Source organism: Octopus sinensis, linkage group LG13, assembly GCF_006345805.1.
Source record: "Octopus sinensis linkage group LG13, ASM634580v1, whole genome shotgun sequence".
Classification (NCBI taxonomy): Eukaryota; Metazoa; Mollusca; class Cephalopoda; order Octopoda; family Octopodidae; genus Octopus; species Octopus sinensis.
In genome coordinates this window covers 36,744,109-36,756,608 of record NC_043009.1, presented here as the reverse complement: position 1 = coordinate 36,756,608, position 12,500 = coordinate 36,744,109, and positions in this window count along the sequence as shown.

Genomic DNA, 12,500 nt, shown 5'->3' with positions numbered 1-12,500 from the left:
TCTGTCTCCTACGATTTAGATTCCTAACTACTCCCACATTTTGCGGTGCAGTTTAACCAAAACTGGGTATCTTATAGTCGTGCTTCATATCGAGCCCGCCTGAGTATTAGCGCGCGTTACGATGAGTCTACGATTTTAAAAATAATTTAACATAATTTTTTATTCCATTTTAACGCATATTTTTTCGTGTGTCGATGGCGGCGGAGTTGGCGTCCATGGTCACAACCTACACCTGTTTGCTTCTCCCCCTTCTTCCCTCCCTCGTGAAGCTGTGGGGAAGGGAGTGTAAGGAAATCAACGTCGTAAAGCATTGTCAAGAGACCAGCGTTCTTTAGAACACCGACTTCATGGCTTGAGAGACACCAAAACAGAATGGCTAAGAAAGCGTCTACGATGAGTCTACGATTTTAAAAAAAATTTACCATCATTTTTTCCATTTTAATGCATTTTTTCGCTATTATATAAGAGAAGTAACTCTCTAAAAATGTCTATGATGAGTCAACGATTAAAAAAAAAATTACCATCATTTTTTATTCCATTTTTAATGCATTTCTTTGCTAATTTTTTTGCTATAACTCTCTAAAAATGCTTATATAGTTATTTCCCTTACAAACCCGAGCAACGCCGGGCGATACTGCTAGTTGTATATAAGGAGATGGTGAGTGATTTTAGACAGACAGACAGATAGATAGATAGATAGATAGATAGATAGATAGATAGATAGATAGATAGATAGATAGATAGATAGATAGATAGATAGATAGATAGATAGATCTTATATATTTACACCCAAACATATACACACAAATTTATATATTCGTTGTTGAGGGGGGTGAATGCGCGTGGCCTAGTTGTTAGGCTCCTGCAGTTCGATTTCTTGACTGGGCAGAGCGTTGTGTTCTTGAGCAAAACACCTCATTTCACATTGTTCCAATCCCCCCTTCGATCAGGAGGGATTGTTGGCCTGCTTGCCTAGCCATCGGGGTGGCGTTATTTGAAGGCTAAAACAATGCAAAAGCGCATTATGACCAGCGATGTGCAACAACATCTGATAGCCTGGTCGGTCACGTGATCACGATATATATATATATATATATTGACTGCTATTTCTAAATTCGGTGTGTGGTGAGGCAAATCGTTGCTAAACCCTTAATTACTTAGTATTACTTAAACTTTCCTCGAATGAGGCTTTTTACATGCCGAAATCTACTTGGTGAAATTAATGATTATTCCAAATTAATTAATTTCACCCTATATTATTACTGATATATATATATATCGTGATCACGTCGTTAGTAATGGGTGGGGAGAAAGTTACTGACTCAACAACTACATAAAATATGACTGTTCAGAAAATTTTTAAAGCGTGCTTTTTTTCGGACTTATGAACAACTGACCAATTATTTCTCGCTCTCTCTCTCTCTCTCATTCTCCCTCCCCTCCCTCTCTCTATATATATACATATACATATACATACACACACACGCACGCACACACACGCACATATATATATGTGTACATATTTATGTGTGTTTGACCCTGGGTTTGTCCCCCCAACCATCACTTGACAACCGATGTTGGTGTGTTTACGTCTCCATAACTTAGCGCTCCGGCAAAACAGACCGATAGAATAAGTACTAGGGTCGATTTGTTCGACTAAAGGTGGTGCTCCAGCATGGCCGCAGTCAAATGACTGAAACAAATGAAATAATAAAAGAATATATCGAACAAATCGACCCTAATACTTATTCTATCGGTCCGTTTTGCCGGAGCGCTAAGTTATGGAGACGTAAACACACCAACATCGGTTTTCAAGTGATGGTTGGGGGGACAAACCCAGGGTCAAACACACATAAATATGTACACATATATATATGTGCGTGTGTGTGCGTGCGTGTGTGTGTATGTATATGTATATGTATATATATAGAGAGAGGGAGGGGAGGGAGAATGAGAGAGAGAGAGAGAGAGCGAGAAATAATTGGTCAGTTGTTCATAAGTCCGAAAAAAAGCACGCTTTAAAAATTTTCTGAACAGTCATATTTTATGTAGTTGTTGAGTCAGTAACTTTCTCCCCACCCATTACTAACGACGAAGTCAATTGACCTTGTTATCTCCCCTACTGTCCCTCTCGCGTCTGACCATTGTCCGAAGCCAAGACGCCATGATAGATCGTTAGCTACTACACGCATTTTTTTCTCTCCTTGTTTTTTTTATGTGTATATTTCTGTCGAAGAACGTAGGCTCGAAACGTAAACGACTTTTTCTAAGCCTAACGCTATACTAATACTTTGTTGTACTCCACCTGCCTTCGTCTTTTGTTATTTTCGTAAACTTTCCCTTTATATATATATATATATATATATATATATATATAATATATATATATATAGAGAGAGAGAGAGAGAGAGAGAGAGAGAGAGAGAGAGAGAGAAAATAGTAAAAAGTGAAAAAACTACAGAAGGCTTAAAGGTTAAAGAATATATATATTTGCGTCAATATGTCTGAAGAATATTAAAAAATTTTTTTATTACAATGACATAGTTTAGAAGAAAGACCGGTTTCGCGTTTAGCTTTTCAAATTTCTTATCTATCTATATATATATATAATTATAATGTTGTCGTTAGTAATATATATATATATATATATATATATATATATATATATATATATATATATAATATTTAAAAAGGAGAATTCAGGTAGGTTCAACATTTAGAATAATAATACAACATATACTCACCAATAAAACCAGCTAGCCATATATATACATGAAATTAAGCTAAAGAATATACAATATTCATTATCTTGTTCTATAATAGCAGAAGCCCTTCCGTATAATACAATCATGCGTGTATGTAAATTATGTATCAAAGAATCTATAAACATTCTCTGTTGATATAACTCTACATTATTGAATAAGTTCTCTCATGCTATGTTCTCTTGTAACCATAAATATCATTCAATATTTAAAATCTATAATTAACTACATTCCACCTAACATTTATTCTCGCACTCCTGAACCTTCTTCTTAGTGAATAATTACTTGCTTATAATCTACCATATCTTCTAAATTTACTTCTCACAAATTTTTGCTATAATATTCCTGTTAACACGTACAGCTCCTTATAAAACCAAACACTCATTTATTCATTATGACAGTATATGAGATGTGAATCCTTAACTAATACATGCTCCCTGATGAAGGATGCAGTGTCTCAAATTTGGCTGCGAATATCCTTTATTTGTATAGATTACTGTACCCTTGAAATGGCATTCAGAGTATCATCACTTAATTCATGAAATTTGAGTACCACCATATTATCATTGGAAACTTTACCTTCCATCTCGATGCTTAACCATTTTTTTATTCACCTTTTCGTGAATATTTACACTTTTATTTCTTAATATTTTTTTTAATATCTTTTTAACAACGCTTCTTATCTGTAAGTAGCACGATGTCTTTAATATATACCTTTTAAGATGCTAATATATTTTTATACATCAGTATAGTTTTTCTACCCATATATGTGTATTATATTTGTATATATTTATGCATCTGTAAATTTTTAACATTTTAACGAGTGATACATTACATATATTTTAATAATTTGTATACACCGGTTTTATGGCTGAGTACATGTTGTCTGAGAACTTCTCAGCACTGTCTATATAATAAACAAAAATATAACTCTGTGTGTGTGTGTGTGTGTATTCTTTATTTTTTAATTCTTTTACTGGGTTAGGTCATTTGACTGCGGTCGTGCTGGAGACCACCTTAAAGGGCTTTAGTCGAAGAAATCGACACCAGAACTTATTCTTTGTAAGCTTACTACTTATTCTATAGGTCTCTTTTGCTGCCCGCTAAGTTATGGGGACATAAATACACCAGCATCGGTTGACAAGCGATGTAAGCGGGACAAATACAGACACACACACACACCTAGATATATACTATATATATATATTATATATATATAATATATATATATATTATATATATATCGCCATAATAGATCTGTAGCCAATACCACACTTTTTTCTATCCTTGTTTCTTCTGTGTTCCATTCTGTGGAAGAGCGTAGGCTCGAAACATAAAAGACGTTTTCAATTCCCGAGCGTTATACTAATACATCTGTTTGTTTTTCTACACCACCTGTCTTCGTCTTTTATTTTTGGGGTTTTTTTTTCGTGAATTCTCCCTATATATATATATATATATATATATAATATATATATATATATATATATATATATATACGACATACTTTTTTCACTTTCTGTCTACCAAATCTACTCACAAGGCTTTGGTCGGCCCGAGACTATAGTAGAAGTGCCTGGCAATGGGACTGAATCCGGAATCATGTGTCTCTGAAGCAAGCTTCTTGCCACATACGTCTAAACTATAGTCGGTGTATCCTAATTGCAAGAACGGGTGTTAACATATAAGTGCCTTTTGGAGTACTAGAATTGTGGGTATTTTTCTGATAAGTGGATTATGGGAGTATGTTAGTAAACAGTTATTGGATAGAGGGAGGTATATATTTGGAGTTTTGTAAGTTATAAATGTTAGTAGTAGAATGTTAACACTAGTATTGTAGGTAAATAAAATGTGAATTCACTAGTCACATTTCATGAAATTTGGGACCTACAAATATTAAAGGGTGGGAAGTAAATATTCTAGGCATGACAGTTGCAGTCTCTTGCAGAAGAAAAATGAACAAACTGAAGAAGTATGTGGGAGGAAAACTAAAATGTAGGGGTTGAATGTGATAATAATTTTTGATTAGTCCGTAGTAGATGGTCTAAACAATATCATCTTCATCATCATCATCATCTTCATGATCGTCGTCGTCGTCTTCCTCCTCCTCATCATCATTTGGCGAGTCCACTCGCAATTCCTTCCCAGATACTACCACTCCAAGATCTTGTAACGCATACCTGAAATCTCACGTGTGCATAGGATAGCCTGCAACGTTTCCTACCAGTTGACTAAATTCATCAAAGGACTATTGATGACACTAACTCATCTTTTATTCTGAAGCAGTGACCAGCAAATTGTCCCCTTCGTTGCTTCACTGTTTGTGCTAAAGCCCAAGAAATTTGTTTTAGTGCTGGATATACTTTTCACCAAAGATGTTTTACGCTACTTGTAAATCGAATGTAACAGTTATAGAAACGTTTCTGATGCTTTGTTTTTGTTTTTCACAACCATCCACTACGTTCGTGAGATGGTTATGGTCTGTAAACAGTTTTCAGTGGGAACCAGGAAAAGGAGAATGAGCACGCAATGCGCATATGCACACTGAATTCGTAAAACAGAAGAGAAGTAAAACGCAATGCGCATATCAAAATAAAACGGAAGTGAAGAATAGAAGCGCAATGTCGAACAAGTTATATGATGGTCTCTGTGTGACGTCTGACACCACTATCATGCAGCTCTGTTGCAGTTTTTTTCTAGCTTTTACTCCAAAAGGATACAGTGTTCATCGCCCTTTACAATTCCTCCAGTAACAGGCGGGGGAAAGGCATCCAATATCGGACATCTCGCCTCAAATGCTTGCAGCAGAGTGGACTCTGATAAAGGCTCCAAAGTACCAGATGTAATTTTGGTTCCAAACCGGGTGATGGATTAAGTCTGCCACCCAAGTAAGTCATGGCGGAATCCCTGAGTCACACAACAAACGTGACTCAGTGAGACTGCGAAAGATACTGATTTTAAAATATTCGCTTAAATCACTTGTTCAGGTCTTGGCCAGATTGTTGTATTTTGTCCAAGTTATTGAGTTCAGAATAAGAAAACAAAACCACTTTCCGGCCTCATCGAATATAACCCTAGGTATTTAAAACCCTCTAAAGTTATAAGAAATGTGAGGGGAGTATAATGTAAGTAATGGACTTTGAACTCATATTCATAAATTAATATGATTTTAAATCTGTGATAACAAGTAAGTTTGGAATGATAAAATATGATAAAATAAATTAGCGATGACTGTATGTAGATTAATGAAATGTAATGTTTGGGAGAAGATATATACATAACTAGAAAAATGAAATTAACTACGTAAAAAAAAGTACAGGTACAAAAAATAAAATATAAAGTTGGAATGTAAAGATATAGTGTCGGCATGATACAAATATACAAATACATACACCAAATAAGGAGCTATATATTGGGTCATCCCATAAATAATACGGTTCTTTGATACTTCTTTTATTTTTCAAAATTAAGATAAATAAAGTCTTTTTTTTTAATCTAAAATATACTGTCCTTCATTTTCTACAAAGCTCTTCTGGTAGATTTGCAAGGCCACTCTTCCAAAATTCCTTTGTCCGTGACGAAAAATATTCCTCCGCTGCTCTTCTGACCTCATCTACAGAAATCATATTTTTTCCGTATAAATGATTTTAAAGACTGCGGAATAAATGATAATCAGATGGGGCAGTGTCTGACGAATATGGTGGGTGGGGCATCGTTTCACATTCAAATTGTTCCAGCCTTTGGAGTGTCATCCTCGCTGTATGTGGCTGAGCATTATCCTGATGGAAGAACACCTTTGTGTCTTGAAAACAAAGATGGTCGTTTTTCTTCTACCACTGACTTATGCTGCTCAAGCTGCTCGCAGTAGATCTCCTTTGTTATCGTTTTGTTTGGGTTTAAAAATTCAAAGTGAACTAAACCTTTCATATCCCACCAAACAGATTACAACACCTTACGTGGGTGAAGACCGTCTTTAACATGGAGTGCCGGTGTTTCTCCTTTCTCTACCCATTGTCTTCGGCGCTTGACATTTTTATAGAGAATCCATTTCTCGTCACCAGTCAGTATTTGGTCCAAAAAAGGTTCATCCGTGAGATATGACAGCAAAGAAGAGCACACATTCACTCCCTGGGCGCGGAAAGCTTGTGAGGAACCCATTGACCGAATTTGCTGACGCTTCCGATGGTATGCAGGTGTCGATGAATGGTTGAATGATCAAATCCAAGTTTATCTGCTAGTTCCTCAAGAGTTACGATGGGATTTTGTTCCACCAGGGTTTGCAGGACGTCCTCGTCGAGCTCTGCAGACCTTCCAAGACGTCTTCTAGGCTGTAGTTTCTGGCTCAAAATTTCTGGAACCGCTGTTGAAATGGGCTTACGCTTATTATCCGATGCCGATATACAGCATTAATATTTCTCGCACTTTCCGTTGCGTTGTTGTCTAAATTGAACTCATAAAGCGAAACATGCCGAAGATGCTCCTTTGTCACTTCCATTATAGTTTTGAAAAAAATAACGGTTAAAACCGAACTACACTCTTCAAACCTTGCACTAGGAATAAGTACAAGGTAAAGTTTCTACTTGCTTCTATAGCAAGTTGATGCAGGTAGCTTATCCCGTCCCCCTCCGACTTTTAGTTCATGCAATTAAAAAAACCGTGTTATTTATGGGATGACCCAATATATATCTGAAACATGAATATATTGTATGTATATATTTATATATTATATATTATATATATATACATACATACATACATATATACATACATACATGCATACATACATACATGCATATATATATATATATATATATAATATATATATATTTATATGTGCGCGCGTGTGTCTGTGTATATCTGTACATACATATACACAGACACACACGCGCGCACATATAAATATATATATATATATATATATATATATATATATATATATATATATATATGCATGTATGTATGTATTCATGTATGTATGTATGTATGTATGTATGTATGTATGTATTATATATATATATATATAATATATAAATATATACATACATATATGTACATACCTACATATATATGTATATATACATGCATATATGGGTACAGGACATCAAAAAAAAATGTTGAACACAATGAGAAACAAAAACACAAAAACAAAAACATAGAAACGAACTTTTTTTTAAACAACGGAAAAAAACGGAGAAACGAGACACACGGAATATTCCCCTTCTTCAGTTGTCCCTGTTTCATGATCCACAGGTGATAAATATTGTTTCATAGTTAGGTACCTGCAGCAAATTTTTCTAAAGTCAATGTTCCACTTAATTATTTAATAGGTAAAGGACCTGCCGGCGTTTCCAAGAAATTCAGACATGTTTACAGTAGTACCGTAGCAGTGGGACGAGCAAAAGGAGAGTTGGACACAAAGCACATGCATGTGTGTGTGTGTGTGTGTATGCACATAAAAGTATATAATATATATATATATATATATATAATATATATATATATATATAGGGTGGCACACACACACAAAGAGGGGAAGGATTTCTTGGAAAACTATTATAGTTCCTAGTAAAGATGATTCATTCAATCTTACGCAATAAGAAAATATTTACATAAAACCTTTCATTTCTTAGCTTGTAGTTGTTGTTGTTGTTGTTGTTGTTGTTGTTGTTGTTGTTGTTGATGTTGTTGTTGGTGGTGGTGGCGGTGGTGATGGCGGTGGTGGTTTTGATGGTGGTGGTGGTGGTGGTGGTGGTGTCACCATTGTTGTTGTTATGGTTGCTCCTGTTGCTGTCGTCGTCGCCACCATTGTCCTTGATCTAGATTTTGTTGTTGTCGGCGACGGCTTATTTCGTCTCGCTCTCTTTGTGTCTATTTTCTTTTTTCTTTCTTTTTTTTTTACTTTTCCACATGTAAATAACAAAATACAATGAACACGGAACTATAAAGTATTATTTATTAAAAGAAGAATCGACGTCAACTTGCTTTAAACTAGAAAAGCACTCGGAGAGCGCAGACCTCCGCCAAGCAGCTCATTTCCACCTCACATCACACCGCTCCTGTCACCATTATAACCATCGATACTATTTTATCCTCTTCCCATATTTATCTCGACCATCGTCATCATCAACACTGTCTCTGCTTTCACCACAATCACCGTCAAAACTACGATTACCAACACTGAATAGCTACTATACAAGAGATTGAGAAGTGTTTAAGAGGTCAAAAAGGTCACCACGTTTATAACAAGACGAAGAAGATATGGCACAGTGGAGGTGCGATTCGCAAGCGAAAGCAAAGCGATAAAACATTCCACTGATGCCATAAAGACAGAAGAATGGGTGCTCCTACCAACATATTGTGGCAAGCGAGTTGTCAGAGTGATGGTGGGAAAAGTGCCACCGGAGTTGAATGAAACATGGTTAGTTTCCGCAGTCATGTACAATATGGAGGAGGACGCGAAAATCCTGAAAGTAACAAGAACGAAAAGAATGAACTAATTGAGATATTGACTCGAAATGGCAGTACAGGCAAGTGTGAGTGACGTGAATAAAATTCCGGAAGAAATTATCCTACCCGAAGATATGAGATTGATAGTGGTAGTAGAGAATAGGCTTCCCATATGTTCCTTGTGTGGCGAGAAAGACCACATAAAGGCGAGAAGGAACAACAAATGGAACAGTCTGAGGAGCAGGAAAGGGTGAATGATGTGGTGCAGGAATATGAGAAGGAGACAACAGGAATAGAGGAGGAATTTGAAGTGGTAAAAAAAACGAAAGAGGAACGGGACAAATACAAAAAAGAAGTCTAACCCCTTCTCAGTTGTCGACTGTGATATTACTCCTTGTTTCGTGCTTTAACGACAAGACAGGAAAACTTCATCAGACAGCAGCATCCAGAAATGTTTAAAATATAAAATTTGTGGATGGTTAGGGCATCGAACGAACAAACGGCACCAGAGTGGACGTATGGAAGTAAACAATCGATGAAGACAGACATTAAGGGCCGTTGGGCAATGACGCATTATAATGGGTAACGCCTAGGAGAAATTTTGAAAGGATATAGAATAAATAGTAGAGTAGAAAAAATATCGAGAGGTGAGAGATATGACATACGGCTAGCTAGCCGTCCAATCCAGAAACGACAGGGGGACAAGAAAAGTGGCCTATAGTCACATGTGAGCAACAGGTAGGGGGAAGGGGGACAAGAGAGAGGATGAGGGAAAGAAACAAAAGGGAGTGAGGAGAAGGGAGAATGAAAGAAAGATAGTAGAGAGTGAAACAAAGACAGACGGGACAGCAAAGAAGTAGGAGAAAAAATATAGGGGATGATAGAAGGATAGAGAGAAAGAAAAGAAAATAGAGCGAGAACAGAGTGCAGAGTCGCAGAAATTATAGATAAATGTAAATTCTTATTGTTGACAAAGGCTTCGTGGCGTTCAATTATTAAATGAATGAAAAAATACACATTAAGAATAGGACTCTGTGTGTGTGTGTGTGTGTGTGTGTGTGTGTGCGCGCGCGTGCATATAAATTATCTTCCTGGTAGGAGATTTAAAGCTTCGGAACGGCCAACTACTCGATGGCAAGGACAAAAAGAAAAGAGCTTTAAAGAAAAGATGACTGTGTTCTTTTTGTCGCCATTTTTTTTTTTTTTGCAACCGTTTACCTTTTAAATAACAGATATTGATTCATTTATTGTGCCAAATATTGTAATCACCGACATTCTTTTTTTAAGAACCCAAATTCAACTAAACTTTAATCCAGGAAGAGTGCTTACATATCGTGTTGCCTTAATTATAATGGCTGAAAAATATATGTGGCTGACTGGATTTGCAGACTCCATACCAATGGTCCACTGATGTCTTTCTTTCCCCTGTACTTTTATTGTTTCGTTGCAAGCAAAAAGGACAGCTGACTTCGAAAACTGAGCCTGTTTTAATTTTGTGCTGTCAGACAACAATATCAGATCGTTTGTTCTTTAATTTGGCTGTTGTTTTTAATTCCTAATATGTATGCATTTATGCGTGCGTCTAAATATGTATGTTTGAATGAATAAATAGATGTATACGTGTAGAACTCTGTGTGTGTGTGTGTGTGTGTTTAAGAACTGAAAGTAAAAAGAGGTTGGTTAATGACGCTTTGGTTGGTCTCATTATGATAAATGTTTTGTGTGTGTCCGTGTGAAAGTGACTTAATTGCCTCAGTAACTGTTTTAGTCCGTCGTCTGCTTCAGTAATGAGAACAGAGAGATTTCTTCGGCGCTTAGCATTTCAAAGTTGAACGACCTCCATTGAAGTTTACAGATGCACATATTCATACGCACATACCTACGCACATACAAAACACACACAGACACATACAAACACGTATACTTACACACACACACCACACACACATACATTTATATATACATACATAAAAGCATACATAATTTATCATCCATAAAGACTTCAGGTTTCTGAATACTGAATATGAGGCATTCTAAATCAAATTACACACACACACACACATACACACTTGCACATATACACATGCACACACGCACGCATACACACACATGCACACGCACGCACACACACAAACAAGTACATATATATGCGCGCGCGCGTGCATTCATACATACACATATATATATATATATATATAAATATTATTAGAGACAAAACCACTATTTTGCAAAACAAACAAGGAAAGACTAATCAATACATAAAATTTTAATAAATAGTCAAAAAACCGCCACTACAATCGTTTCTTGTCTTGATCGACAATCTTCAGGTGGACTTCCAATAATTCAGTGTCAAATTATCGATCAAGACAAGAAACGATTGTAGTGGCGGTTTTTTTGACTATTTATTAAAATTTTATGTATTGATTAAGTCTTTCCTTGTTTGTTTTGCAAAATAGTGGTTTTGTCTCTAATAATATTTTATAATATTTTACTATAAAATTGATTTAATCCTAAATCTGATTTTTTCCCTGTAAATTTGGATTTATTCCCTAATATTTATTATTTATATATATATATATATATGCTTATATATGTGCGTATGTGTGCATGTATGAATGTGTATATATATATATATATATATATATACTTTATTTAAAAGCAAATAAAGCATATTACTCTACCCCTGGTATTTGAGTACTCTTTTTTCCACCTTGTTTCACATTTATGTGTTTACTCCGGTATGTATATATATATGTGTGTGTGTGTGTGTGTGTGCGTGTGTGTGTGTATGTATATATGTATATACATATATATGTGTGTGTTTGTGTGGGGGCGGTGTATGTATATATATACACACATTCATACATTTTTATATACATATTTGTACATGTCTATATCCATATATACACAAACGCACGCACACACACACACACGCGCGCGCATACACATAAACACATATAACTGGGTGTACGGTGTACTTTACATAAGTCTTTATGTGGGTAGATGGGTCGAGTAAAAGAGAGAGAGAGAGAGTGATGCATTCACACAAATGCATTTATAGTAAATGAATATAACTATGTGAATATGTAAGAGTGTATGTATATTAAAGCAATTGCGCAGTATACAAATGTAGATGCGTATTTAGACGTAAATGTGTACGTATGCACCTCTGTATCTCTAGGAGTGCATACATTTATGCGTGTATACTTATGTGTGCATATGTGAATTTGTACATGTGTGTATGCACATTGGTTTTAGGTTATGCATATAATTATTGTATAAATGCTTGTG